Source organism: Meleagris gallopavo, chromosome 4, assembly GCF_905368555.1.
Source record: "Meleagris gallopavo chromosome 4, MGAL_WU_HG_1.1, whole genome shotgun sequence".
NCBI classification, from domain to species: domain Eukaryota; kingdom Metazoa; phylum Chordata; class Aves; order Galliformes; family Phasianidae; genus Meleagris; species Meleagris gallopavo.
In genome coordinates, this window is record NC_139407.1 from 62069983 (window position 1) to 62084391 (window position 14409).

Sequence of the window (14409 nt, forward strand, 5' to 3'; positions counted from 1 at the left end):
AACGAAACAAAAGCCTGTCAATTCCAGTGCTCAAGTATTAAGTCTATCACTTACTTAGCCAGCTGCCCACCATTACTTCCAACTTCATGACTTCATGAGGAAGAGATGCTTTCTGTAGCTGCCATAGTAAACACTATTTGGGGTATTATAGACTAAGTTTTGGTGTTTGCCTGAGTGGACTGAAATTGCCAAATAGCCAAAGTAGGGGCTTAACTTTTCAAACACTCCCATAGATATGGCCAGTGCTGCACAGTTTGAAGAACACCATCACTAACACACACATCTGCAGAGATCTGGTGTTCTACTTCAGACTGTGAAAAAAATTACACACGTTATAACATTCCTCATATGACTGATCCAGAGGGTGTAATCTTTACACTAAGTTAAACTCTTGAACATAACGTTGGCCAACACAGCGTGTGACATAACGGTGTGTTTGAGATACATTCTGTGTAAATATCCTAGTGATAATCCTCTATGTAATCTAATCCAGACTTTTAAGGCTGTTCCTGCCCTTATGGTATCAGTTTATTTTTTAATTCTATTTCAATTTATTTTTCTCATTTCTCTTCCCTGAACTAAACCTACCTCTCATGACTTGTCCACTATTTTCTTTCCTATTTGTTCCTGATCTCAGCACAGAATTACAGAGGTCTATCAGCTAACTAAGGAATGGGAAATGTTTCAGTGTTTTCTTCCCTTAACTTCAGGCACCTTAAAGAACACCACAAAAATCAGACAGCTTTATGAAGATGTTCACTAATTCACACCACATCTCACTTAAATTATTCTGATTTATGAAAGTTATAATTCCTACCCTATATATTACAAATTTGTCCCATGTACATAAGAATCTCTAATCTAGATGAGCTAAAACACGCTTTAAGAACAAAATGTCAAGACATTCATGAGCCTTCTTAGTGCTCACACATGACTATGTCAAAGCAGCAATACATTCTCCTTGCTAAAAGAGCTGCAGTGTATCTGCTGAGTCATCCAATCGCTGGATACGACTGCCAAACAGTTGTAGCCTTACATAGGACTTTTTTCCTTTTATTATCTGATGCTGTCTCTAGTTCACATATATTTAACAGTAAATGACAAGGATGAATGTCTTCATTAAAAAAAGAGATTAAATATAATTTTAACAATGCTCATATAATAGCAAACTATGCCACACACAAGGTTACCTTTAAAATAGTATTTACTTTTGAAATATAGGCTGTCAAGCACTTTTCCCATTGAGTTCCATTTCTGGAATGTAACTTGGCTAACTTCAACATTTAAGTGTGTGCAAAGTGCCATTTAAGCCCCTGACGTTATGGCTAAGGAATTATTTGAAGCAATTTGAAGGACTAAGATCTAGTACACAGTTTAATACATTTGTTCATAAAACATGAAAATACACTGAGTTTATGAATAATGGAAACATCTCACCAAAAGCACACAGGTCACTTGCTGGACGCTGCTCTGGAAATTACTTCTACCTAGAATTAACAGGAAATTCAACTGACAGCTAAAGGGAAGTCAATAACACACATTAAACACGGTCAGGAAGGAACCTTTCAAATACCATCACGTTTCTGTCCTGCTCTGACCAAACTACTTTCCATGCCTGAATTTCCTTCCAAAAGTGAAGCTTTATACAAAAACATTTACAGAAAATAGTTAGAATAGAAGAATATAAAGCAGATGCTATATTTCTACCTCTGCTTCTGTTCACATCCAATAATGTACACTATTGATACAAGCAAAACAATGGTATCTATGAGCATTTACAAGTTCTCCCCTGGGTCTGAAATACCTCAGCAGGAATTAAAGTGTGATTTAGTGTGTCATAATAACTGCACAACTTATAAAGCTATTTTGACCTCAGGCACCATTAATTCCCCAGTCTGCAGATCAGTATCTTTCCATTAAGCAGGGAGAAGGCAGCACAACCCTCCTCTTTGCAAGTCTTCTGCAAAACCCCCAATCTCACATTGTGCAGAGATACACGAGTGTCTCTCGTTAGCTTTGACATGGACAGTTTTAGTTCACACACTGGCAATCCACAGGAACAGCAGCACAACATCTCAATACGCAAACAAGGTCTCACCACCTCAGGGTGGTGAAGTCTGTTTATACTTTGTTGACTTGGGGTTTTATAGTGAAAATATGAATTTCCTAACATATATCCACTACATGAGATACAACGTACTGTGTTACATAAACCAGTATTTAAAGCTTCCTACTTGCCTACGCATTTTTTTATCCCCTGATATAAGCATTTACATACACCAGAATGCAAGCCTTCTATCAGCCCAACAAACAGCTCTCCAATGCACCTACAGTCTCTGGTCAAGGAACTGTAGCAGTGACTGATAAGACCAACCAGAGGAATATCCAGACCCCCAGGCACTGTGGAAAACTACATGTTACACCCCCTCCTCCCCTTACATAAGCTAACTGGCTCCATCTTAAAGACAGTTGTATGCCTCTACTCCTAAGGGAAGGATGCCGCAGGCTCTTCTGCCTCTGTTGCTTAGGAACCATCTTTTCTAATTTCCAGACTTGGTTTATTCTTGGACAGTTTGTACCCATTTGTTCTCATACCTTCAGCTTAAGAAGCTCATTTTACCCACCTGCGTTATTTCACTCATTTTTCTGGAGAATAACCTCTTCAAGCTTTGTTTTATGGGTTCAAAAAAGACAAGCTTTCAGGCACCCTTATGAAGATAATTCTCGATTCTCTCAGTCACTCTAAATTCTCATTTTTCTCCCCTCGATGATGGTTGAGAAGAATTTAGGTAATACTCTCTACTACTCATGTCCCAAGGTCTCAATTCCCTCCATGCAAAACCTTCTGTATTGGTGGCATCTGATGGCATTGGTAGGAATGCATCAATGATTAATGACAAGGACTTGGAGCTGATCCTTGACAAACTCCACTACCAACATACATTCAATACGTTACCTTCTGGTTTCCAGCTCAATGCATACTTAACAAATCCTGACACCAGGATTTTTCACATAAACGTCACTCTAGCTTTCCAATGGAACCACACTGCACTGCAGGGAGATCTGAGAGCAGCCTGTCAGTATGAAAAGGGGGGCTGTAAGAAAGAAGGGAACAGACTCCTCAGCGGGGTTTGTTGTGACAGGACAAGGGGAACTGGTTTCAAATAAGAGACGGGAGATTTAGATGGCATATCAAGTTGTGCGTTTTTTTGGTTTGTTTGTTCGTTTTCAATGATAAGGGTAGAGAAGCACTGGAAGAGGTTGTCCAGAGAGGTGGTTGATGCCCCATCTTTAGAGACAGGGAAACCTTTCATGCAGTTTTTCATCCATATTTATATCATTTTTAGCCTTCTTTCACTGTTTCCATGCTTCCTGACAAGATAGATCAGTCCTACTCAATTTTCTGCATATTCCTCATGTTCTTATTCAATTTGCTATTAACCTCACTAGCTCTTGCATTTCCACTAGGAAAAGAAGTCATACTTCTGTATAATAAGAAGTCGAATTTGGTAAGAGAACAATTATTTTGCCAGAATTATCTGCACGTTTTGCTGTATCAGAAGTCCAGCGATGCCAAAAGAGCTGAAAGTGCCTCATCTAACAGCCCTGAGCATTGCTACAGAACTGGAACTGCAAGAACATTTGGATGCTAAATCAAGTTCTGGCCTTTGCACTATGAGTGTTCCCTCCTATAACTGCAATTATTAACGACTTTCTGAGATGCTCAGAGATGGGTTTGAGTTTCTGGGGCTTATTTTTTGTTCTTTATTATTTTGTGGCTGTTTGTTGGATGGTTTAGTTGGGTCTTTGTTTACTCACCCCCCAAAGATGCCTGCTGGAAACATGAAGGAAAACATTAATGCCATGAGGTCTCCCCAGAGCCACAGCAAAAGAAAACAAGTTAAGGATACTTAATTTCTCTTTTACTTCTGATATTAATTCTAAATTAAAAAAAAAAACACCATTATCAATATTTGGTTTGAGAACACATTGCACTGCAGCTATCACTAAGCTCAGTTTAAATAAAAAGTGCAGCAATAAGGTTCAAATTTAGGATTTCTATAGCAACAGGGGAGGGTGGAGGGAAGGGATTACCAGATTACACACTCAGTTCATCAGATCTTTGCTTGAATAGATTTAGTCTTTGCCAAATGAAATAACTCTAAATTTACCTCATTCATTAACGCTTAACATATCAGATTAAAAACCAAGTTAAACAAGAAATTGTAGAACAAGAAGTCACAAATAAATTCACATTGAACAACCTTGCTTATTCCTTCTACTGTTAATATCTGATTATTAGGACACATCTTCAAACCAGTAACTGATGTATAAGAAGTCACAATATTCTGAATGATGCTCTGTGTAACAAAGAGGGCTTCTAGCACTAATTAAAGGTCTGCAAAGGACAGGATGCATTAAAATCTGCCTCATTCTTAATTAAGTGCCTCCAGTAACTACACTACTGAAAGTGAGCAATACCATGGCCCTCTAAGGCATGGTGCTGTCATGAATTTCCAAATGTTAGTTCTGTAAGTCACCTATATATTTCAACAACATATGTGACCACAGTAAACTTAATGCCCTGTAAACCTGGGAATGCAGAAATAAGCTCTTTAAAAAGGTGACATTAGGATATCCTGGATTTGTGTTTATAAGGAACTAATTACTCTCATCTCTTTTCTTTATGCCATCTTTAGCATTCTTCATATTTTCGGGTGAGTAATCAATGCTTATATAAATAGTTAGACACTATTCCAACATCAATAAAGAAGTACATTAATGACCAAAAGAAAGGATGAGAAAGAGACCAGTCTCAGTCTTTTTGGGAGACCAGCTATTTCAGTTCACTGGCCCACTCACGTTAGAAAGGAATCCAAACCACGTAAGAATGCAGCTACAAAGGTTTCTTTTTGATGCTTATGGCCCAGAGGGCTGCCTCCCCACTTCAGTAGCATGTATTGACCCATAAAGACTCTGCCCCAGGCAACTTTTCCACCAGCCAGAATGTTACATTAATAAGGCTGCCCTCATAATTTGCAAGACAGCCTAGAGTCCAGCTTTTCTGGCTGACATTCAGATTTTAACCACGCTTCCCAACCTTCTGTTCACCACTTCTGGCTTTCATCGAGCAGCTGCCAAAATACCCTTTATCTTCCTCTAATTTGTGCTGCTAACAGTTCTCTGCTCCTGGCTCCTGTCCACGTTGTTGCAGCGAGGGGAAACTGGAAGCTACTGGAAGGAGTACTGTCCCAAAAGCAATGAGTAAGTAGAGGTACAGTTACCTTACTGGGGTCGCACTGCCCATCCCCATTAGAGATGGAGCAGCATCAGAGTGTGTCCTAGATCAACAGTAAAGCCTATGGCAGATGTAGAAGTGGAAGCCTCAGTTGCCAAAATGGTTACTCAGTGCTATAATCACAAATCCTTTCCTTCCAGGAGAGAGGGAAGCAGCTCTGTGTAAGATGACCCACATAACTCAGCATTGGAAGGATTAGCACAGGTTCACAAGGAGATGGAAAGCAGCGTGGGAAAAGCACAGCAGCAGCCATCCGGATACAGGCAGCAACAGCAAAGAGTCCAGGAGGGTCCTCTGCCAGCAAGGCAACTCCACCACCTCTTCTTGACATTCAAAAGATATAACTTACCACCAGATTAAATACATACCTATACTAATCTGTCTTTCCTCTCACACCATGTACACTACTAGATCTACAGAATAGTAATATACAGTTTAATAGAAGCTTTAAGGTTGGAAAAGACCTCTAAGGTTATCAAGTCCAACATCAAAAAAGCACCAGAACATTTTGCACTTGATCTCCGAAAGGACATTCACTTCCCTTGGGAAAACTCTACAGAATTTACTGCTGCCAAAATAAACTAACTTCCACCTATACTCACATACAAGGAAACAAAAAAGATTTATTTCGCAGGTATAGTTGAGATCTAAACAAACATCTAAGACCATTATTCTTCACAAAACTGAACGCTTCAGTTATAATCACAGGTATCACAAAATACCTTTGAAAACTCACCATCTCATAAGTTCTACTTTAAGCTCAAGAAGGGGTGGAAAAACAACCACCTTGCTATATATAGTAGTGGGCAGAAAAATTATATTAAAAAAATACTCTGGAATCAAAATAGAATTTCATGCCTTATACTGAATCTGTTCAAATCATTTGGAAACTCAAAGTCACAATTAAAAACTGAAGCAATTCCTTTGTTTGTTTAGAATTTTACCCAAAAATGATTAAAATCTTCTGTAACCTAGAGAATGATGACAAATGAAGAAACATGATTCCCTATCAGTTGAATTCTCCCACATTTCCCTATTTATCCTTCCTTATCCCAAGTCCTCATGTTCTTCCAAAGGACCTACACGTCTGTCCTTGCTCCTCCATCCACCTGAGCACAGACCCAGCTTAAACCTTTTTGCATCCCTCTAGAGACACCTGCACCCTCTCCTCTCAAGTGCAGGCAGCGAAGGAAACAAACAGGAAGAACTAGAGATCCATGTGCAGTGACAGAGCCACGATCTCACCGTGATCACAGAAGCATGGTGGGACGGCTCACATGGCTGGAAGCTGTCATGGATGGCTATGTCCTCTTTAGGAAAGGCAGGCTGGCAAGGCAAGAAGTGGAGTTGCTCTTTGTGAGGGAGCAACTAGAATGCACTGAGCTCCACTTGGGGCGGGAATGATGAACAAGTGAAGAGCTTGTGGGTAAGAATCAAGGGGTGGGCTAACATAGGTGACGCTGTTGTGGATGTGTACTACAGGCCACCTGATGAGAAGGAAGGAGTGGATGAGGCCTTCTACAAACAGCTGGAAGGAGCCTCACAATCCCCAGCACTGGTTCTCACAGAGGACTTCAATCATCCTGCTATTTGCTGGCTAATAACCAGGTACACAAGGTGTATGCAGCTCCTGCAATACATTGATAACTTTCTGATGCAGGTGGTGGAGCTGCCAATGATGAGGGGTGTGCTACTTGACCTTGTTTTTACTAACAAGGAAGGACTGGTCAGGGATGTGATGACTGAGGAAAGCTTGGGATGCAGCAATAATGAGATGGTGCAGTTCAAGAACCTGTGTGGAAGAATGATTTCAGGAGAGCTAACTTTGACTTCTTCAAAGACCTACTTAGAGGTCTCCTATGGGCAAGATTGTTAGAAGGTAAGGGGGCCCAGCACAGCAGGTTGTGTTAAGCACCACTTCTTCCAAGTTCAAGATTGGTGCATCCTTAAGAGTAGAAAACAGAGGCAAGGTGGCAAGAGGCCTGTGTGGATGAGCAAGGAACTTGTGGATAAAATGAAAGAAGGCGGTCCATTAAATGTGGAAAAAGGGCCTGTCCACCTGGGAAAAATATAAGAATGTATAAGAATATAAGGCTTGTAGGTATGCAACCTTGCAAAGGATGTAAAATATAACAAGAATGGTTTTTCTGAAGTATGTCAACAGTAAAAGGAAGAGTAGTGAAAACGTGGGTCCCCTACTAAATATGGTGGGTGCCTTGGTAATGGGATGCTGAGAAGGCAGAGCTTCTGAATGCCTTGTTTGCTTCAGTCTTTAATGCTAAGACTAGCCCTCAAGAATCCCAGACTCTGGAGATAAGAGAGTGTCCAGGTAAAGGAAGACTTTCCCTTGCTTGAGGTGGATCAGGTCAGAGAGCACGTAGCCAAAATTAACACACACAAATCCATGGGCCCCAATAGGATGCACCCATTTGTGCCAAGAAAACTGACGGAGGTGATTGCTGAACCACTCTCTATCATCTTTGAAAGGTCCTGGCAAGTGGGAGAGGTGCCTGAAGATTGGAGGATAGCCAATGTCTCTCCTGTCTTCAGAAAGGGCAAGAAGGAGGACCCTGGAAACTATATGAAGCTCACCTTCGTCCCTGGAAAGGTGATAGAACAACTTGTTCTGGATGCTATCTCTAAGCACTTGGAAGAGAAAAAGGAGTAGTTAACATGGATTCACCAAGGAGAAATCACATTTGACCAACCTGACAGCCTTCTATGATGCCATCACAGGCTGGGTAGATGCGGGAAGTGGATGTTGCGTACCTTAATTTCAACAAGGTGTTTGACACCACCTTCCACAACTCCTTGTTATGAAACTGAGAAAACGAGGGACAGATCAGTGGACAGTGAGGTAGATTGAGAACTGACTGAGCTCAGAGGGTGCTCATCAGTGCTGCAAAGTCTGCTTGGAAGCCTGTAACTAGCAGTGTTGGTGTTGGTGCTGGGTCCAGTCTCCTTCAATATCTTCATCAACAACCTGGACGAAAGGATGGAGGCCACCTTCAGCAAGTTTTCTGAGGATACAAAGCTGGGAGGTTTGGCTGATGCACCTGAATGCTGTGCTGCCATTCAGTGAGACTGAACAGGCATAAGAGTTGGGAAGGGGGAAACCTGATGAGATTTAACTAGAGCAAGTGTAAAGTCTTGCACCTGGAAAGGAATAACTGTATGCATCAGTACAGGGGATGACCTGCATGAGAGGAGCTCTGCAGAGAAGGATGGGCCTGAGTGCCCTTGCGGGCAATAAGCTGGCTATAAGCCAGCAGTGTGCCCCTGTGATGAAGGTCATCGGTATCCTGCGGTGTATTAAAGTGTGGGCAGCAGATCAATGGGGGAGATCTCCCCCCTCTGCCCTGGCGAGGACACATCTGGAATGCTGTGTCCAGTGCTGGGCTCCCCAGAGCAAAAAAGGTAGAGATCTCCTAGAAGGAGTCCAGCAGAGAGCCACAAAGATGGTAAAGGGCCTGGAGTATCAAGACAAGATGAGGCTCTGGGCAGCCTGGACTAATGGCTGGCAACCCTGCCCACAGCAGGGGGGTTGAAACTAGATGAACTTTGAAGTCCTTTTCAACTCAGACCATTCTATGATTCTATGATCTTCTGTATGAGGAAAGACTGAGTAACCTGGGTCTGTTCAGCCTGGGGAAAACATGAGTGAGGGGGAATCTGATAAACGTTTATAAATATCTAAAGGGAGGTGGGAGGCAAACAGATGAAGCCAGGCTCTTCTTGGTGGTGCAGAGCAATAGGACAAGGAGTAACAGCCTAAGACTTGAACACAGGAAGTTCTGCACTAACACGCAGAACAACTTCTTTTCATTAAGGGTGGCAGAGCACTGGAACAGGCTGCCCATAGAGCTTGCGGAATCTACTTCTATGGAAACACTCCAGACCCAGCTGCACATTTACCTGTGCGACCCATTGCAGGGTTCCTGCTTTAGCAGGGGAGTTGGACTTGTTCTCCTTAGGACCCTTCCAGCCCCTGTGATTCTGTGATCTGTGGGGCACAAGGGTGTGACTCAGGTCATCAGTACGTGACATCAGGCACCCAGTACTCCTGAAGTAACTGCTTCACTACTTAAAGTTGGCTGAACGCAGCTATGTGTTCAGAAGCTGAAGTGACAGCGTGAGGAACTAAGGCCCTGTGCTCTAGAAATACTTGAAGCTGTGCTCATTCAAAATTAATAAGCAAAGCTGCGCTAGACAAGATTTTCTGGAAGAAGAAAAAGCACAACTAAGTATGCTGCATATCTCTGTTAATGCATGGCATCAGCAATGCCCCATAGCCCTTAATTTTACATGGAATGGATGTTTTGCATGCAAGCATATTCTACTTTCAGCAGTACTTTGTAGTGACAATTAAATAAACTGTATCATCCATTAGCAGAGAACTAAAGTCACTGAGTACTCTGCACCTTTCACCTTCACAGTAAGAATGCTGGGACAATAATTATATGCACAGTTCTAAGTAACCTTAAAAATACACAAACCAGAAAATCCAAACCAGCCAACCAGAAAAGAATAGAAAAACAAACAACCTTCATGTGCTCAGGATTGCCCAAACACTTGCTTGTTCCATCTGGCAAAACTTCATTAACTAGAACAAAGCTGAAATTGTGTACCAGACCTTGTAAGATCTGAACCACAACCAAGATAAAAAGCACAGATAGCACCACAGAAATCTGACACATAGATAGAAAAAGAAAGCAAATCTAAAATAAACCAAGTTTTCACTGCAAGTCAAATTATAGTTTCTTACCCCAAAGTTGTTTTAAAATGCTTACGATCTCCAATCAAAAAGATTTTACGAATTTGATTTTTCCCCTTATCTGTTGCGTGTGAATGGATAAGTACCATGATTCAACCACTCTTCTGATAAGAAAGTATCGAAGATGCCATAAAGAGCTACTGATTAACTACTCCTTTAGTACTTATGTTTTCCGTGGCATCTTCTCAGTGACTCATGTCGCTATATGGAAGAAAATCTCAAAACTCTGAAATGTTTTATTCCCCCCCCCCCCTTTTTTTTTTTTTAATCAAGATCAGAAAACAATACACAGCACATGGTGTAAAAGATAGTAATTAGAAAAAGAAAGAAAACACAATGCATTTGTCAATTACAAATTGAAAGCAATATTTGACCCATCTGAAGAGCACAGAAACTCCAAATCTCAGTTTTGAAGAGCTGTTCTTGATACTCCAGTTTTAAAAGTGACCTGAAATGTGCTCTTCTTCACATATTTTCATTTTTAATTAATCTGCAGGGAAGCTACTCAGCCGCCAGTGAAAGACTCTTTGAAGTCTCACTTGCAAGCGCAACTGGTCGCAGGTTGAGAGGTGGATCCGCCACTGAATGTAAGCGCACCCAGAGCAGGAAGAATCATTTCTCAAAACACAACCTAGGAAGCAAGGCTGCAAGGAGGAAGCTGGGCAGGTGTTCAAGCAGTTCTTGTCCTCTTTAGCCACACCTACAAGGACAACACCTTCAGTTTCTTAACGGTCAAAGAGCCAACCCACCAAAGCCTGCAAGCATACAGACGTCTGAGCCAGCCCAACTGGCAGCAGTTGCTCAAATCCAGCTCTGCTCCAAAATTCAGTTTGCCCTGAAATGATGAGCAGATAAATTTTAGAATTCCCCAAGTTGCAGTAATACCTGAACTGTACTAAAGACCTGGGTGGTTGGTCAGAACACTAATCCAGAGCCCTTGTGACAAATGACATTACCTCAGCTCATACCTGGTTTGAGGAAACAATAATTCTAGAAATGATGCTTCCCACAGTCTTTGCTCTTCCCTCAGCCCCTACAACTTCTGTAACTACTAACCGCACTGAGATTGCTGGGCTGACAAGACTGCAGTAAACAACATGCTCTGACTGATGCAAACATTGCTTGCTTTCCTCCGTCTGACCAAAAGTTACAAGGATGAATTTCAATAAATAGCACAAATTGATTGATATAATAACGGATGTCATCAAAGTCATGTTGAACATTCCATTCCATTACCTCTCTAAATAAAAGAGTAATCTTAGGTCCAAAATTATCATAAATGGAAATATCTGTACAAGTTACACTTTTTAAGGATCACCATCTCTAATGAACAGAAGCTTTCCTCAACAAGTGCACTGCTTTACATGATTCAAACTCCCAAACTTCCTTAGCCAACAGGTTTGTATAGCTGCCATTCTCAGCCCTATCACAAAAAGAATGCTCTTGCAGAGAAACGTTAAATAAAAGGCAAGACTAGGCATAGATGTGATGGTTGAAAACTCCAAAAGTCATGTAATTGAAGGACAACTATTAAAAAGAAGTTAGCGCTCTTGAATCTGTTAACATACTTCTATGAGGTAACGGAAGACTTTCAGACAGTATCTTCAGCAAATGTCAAATGCCCTGCTCAGCAGAACCAGCAGCATATCTCCTTAATCAGCTTTAAAATATGAAGCACCAAAAACTCTAAAAGTGTCTAAAAGGCATTAACATCAGAAATTTAGCATTATTTTTAGTTTGCCATGCAGTGAGGACACAGGAAATATGAGAACACTGAGGCAACATTTGTTTCATACACTCCCTCATAAAGGCACAGAGATGTTTTCTTTTTATTCTTCCCCTCTAAGCAGGAGTCAGTCATTGTACAGACACTAGGATTTACAAATGACTTAATCTTCACTGTTGCTAGTTCTTAAATAATTATAAAAACTACTTCTACAACTCCAGAAAGTAGGAGGTAAAGGCTTACTGCCTAACTTCTCCAGATTTAGAAGGTACTTGTCACACAGAAGTTGGACGCTTACTAGCATCCAACATGTTGAATGTGGTTCTCCTCATTTGAAGCCTCCCATTATAATATTTTACTCTATTCCTTAACAAAATTAGCCAAATGGAAATCGAATTTTTTTCTTCCATGGTATTTCACAGAATGCTGGTAAAGGAGATTTGTTAAAAGCACTCCATGCTGGGAAGCCAGCCTTCAAAACCAGACTCAAATGGGTCAGAAGCAGCTTCATGCCATGTAAGCCTCTCAGTACTCCAATGGGTTTGGCCACATATCGTCACCAAATGACTTGATTCTGTACCTACAAAATATCATCCAACACTAGCGGTGAATCTCAAAGAATGAGAACAGAGATGAGTCATTTTCTGCTGGAGACACTGAAAAAACTGTCACAGAAAAATACTGATTCACTAAATGACCTTCTTCACTACTGCATTAGCGAACCATACCCTAATGAACTCGCTGGCACAACATGCTGGCAAAAGTGCTTGTTTCAGATGAAGCGTGATATTCAGATTTCCCAAACCATGTTTTATTCACCAACATTAAGAAGCAAACACTCAGGCAGCACTACTGTTTTCGGCTAAAGAAGTATATCCCACATGGAGCCTCATATAGAAGATAGGAAGCCAGCAAAATTACAGAATACCTAAACATGAAAGCATTCTGATGCACAGATGTAAAAACTTTCAGTTCCTGCAAACTCTGAGCAAACCACCAAATTTAAATTCTGAAGCAAACTCCATAAGACATTATGTTCACTTAAGCCTATTTCTATATGATCACATCAAATTGGCTTGCTGAATGTAAAGCCACCTGCTGTAGAATGAGGAGCCAGTCCGTTGTTGTATAACAAATGGGGACAGAATACAATTCTAAAATCGAGATACACAGCTCTTACATCAATCAATTTGACAAAAGAAATAGAAGCCTAAGTTTATATTTCTTTATTTTTAAAATTGAATCTTTATTCTACCAGCAAGAATAATACTTGGGACAGCTAAGAACTACTGAGTTCCATCAACACACTTGGTCATGTTACAAAGCCCAGAAATGTAAATGGTCTCTAAGTTCAAAGAGGGGAGATTTAGGTTGAATAAAAGGAAAAAGTCTTTTAGAGCGAGGATGCCGAGACAGAGGCACAGGTTTTCTAGTGATGTGGTTGATGCCTCATCCCTGGACACTTTCAAGGCCAGGCTGGATCAAGCCTGGGGAATCTAGCTGTGGTGCCCCTGCTCACTGCAGGAGAGTTGGACAAAATGGCCCTCAGAGGTCCCTTCCAGCTCTAAGGATTCTCTGATCCATGCTCAGACATACCTGTAGCTTTCTGCAAGGCATATAGAAATATCTGGCAGTTGTTGCAGGATGAGGATTCGAGAACCCACCAGCAGAAGGTAGGAGTGTTCCATGGAGCTCCATATAGATACATGTCACCATACAAAAAACGTTCCCCTGAAACGCTTTTGGTACATAACACTCATGATCAGCAGCAACTTTCCAGAGAGCAGAGAGGAAAACAACATCGGCAGCACCTCGTGAAGATACCACCCAGTGCTCGTCTCAACACAACCGTGGGGATTTTTCCAGCTTGACCGGATCTCTCCCCCTTCCCCAATGGCTGGTTTCACCTAAAGCCAACGCAGATTAACAACCAACCCTTAGAGCGCCCCAAAGACTGCAGAGTATTTACGTGCGGAAAGACGAGCGACATCAAAAAGCAGACGCACGGACAGGCACCGTTTTCCAGCACAGGAAACAAAACAAGCGCCCGCCGCAGAACGGCCAGGTGAGGCAGAAGGACGGCGGGGGCGGCGCTGAGGGCATCGGAGCTGGAAGCAGCAGCAGCTCGGCGCCCGGCTGACAGAGCTGCCCGCAGCCGCCGCATCCCACCCGGATCGCACCTCCCGCCGCCGCCCCGCAGCGGACTGCAGCAGCCGCGTTCCCACCCCCCGCTCCCGCCGTCTGTTTTTGAGACGGCTCCACAACCCCCTCCCCTCCTCCTGAGGCCACGAGAGCCGCTACCGACGCCGCCCGCTTTTCCTTCTCCTGCCTCTCGCAGCCCCGCGCGCCTCCGCCGCCGCCGGCCGCGCCCCCGCCCGCCGCGGACCGTTAACGGCTGCGCCCCTCCGCAGCGCGCGCGCCTCTCGCCTTCCTCCTCCTCGCCCCCTCCCGCCCTCCCCAGCAGCGCTCACCCGAGGGCGGATGAGAAAAAGCAGGGGGCACCGGCGCGACGGAAGGAGAAAGACGGGGCCGCAACGGGCAACCTCTCCTCCGAGCCCGTCGCCTCCGCCGCTGGCCCCAGCGCCGAGCTCCGCCCACCCCCCTTTCGGC

At 42.7% G+C, this 14409-nt stretch overlaps 1 protein-coding gene across 12 annotated transcripts in view; it reads right to left on the reverse strand.

Moving 5' to 3' along the window:
- Window positions 1–14409, reverse strand: part of ADD1 (adducin 1) — a 55704-nt gene extending 41295 nt beyond the window's left edge. For all 12 annotated transcript variants that reach the window (XM_085223569.1, XM_085223566.1, XM_085223563.1 and 9 more), the window contains exon 1: window positions 14271–14409. The gene's annotated coding sequence lies outside the window, so the exon portion shown is untranslated. The remainder of the gene's footprint in view (window positions 1–14270) is intronic.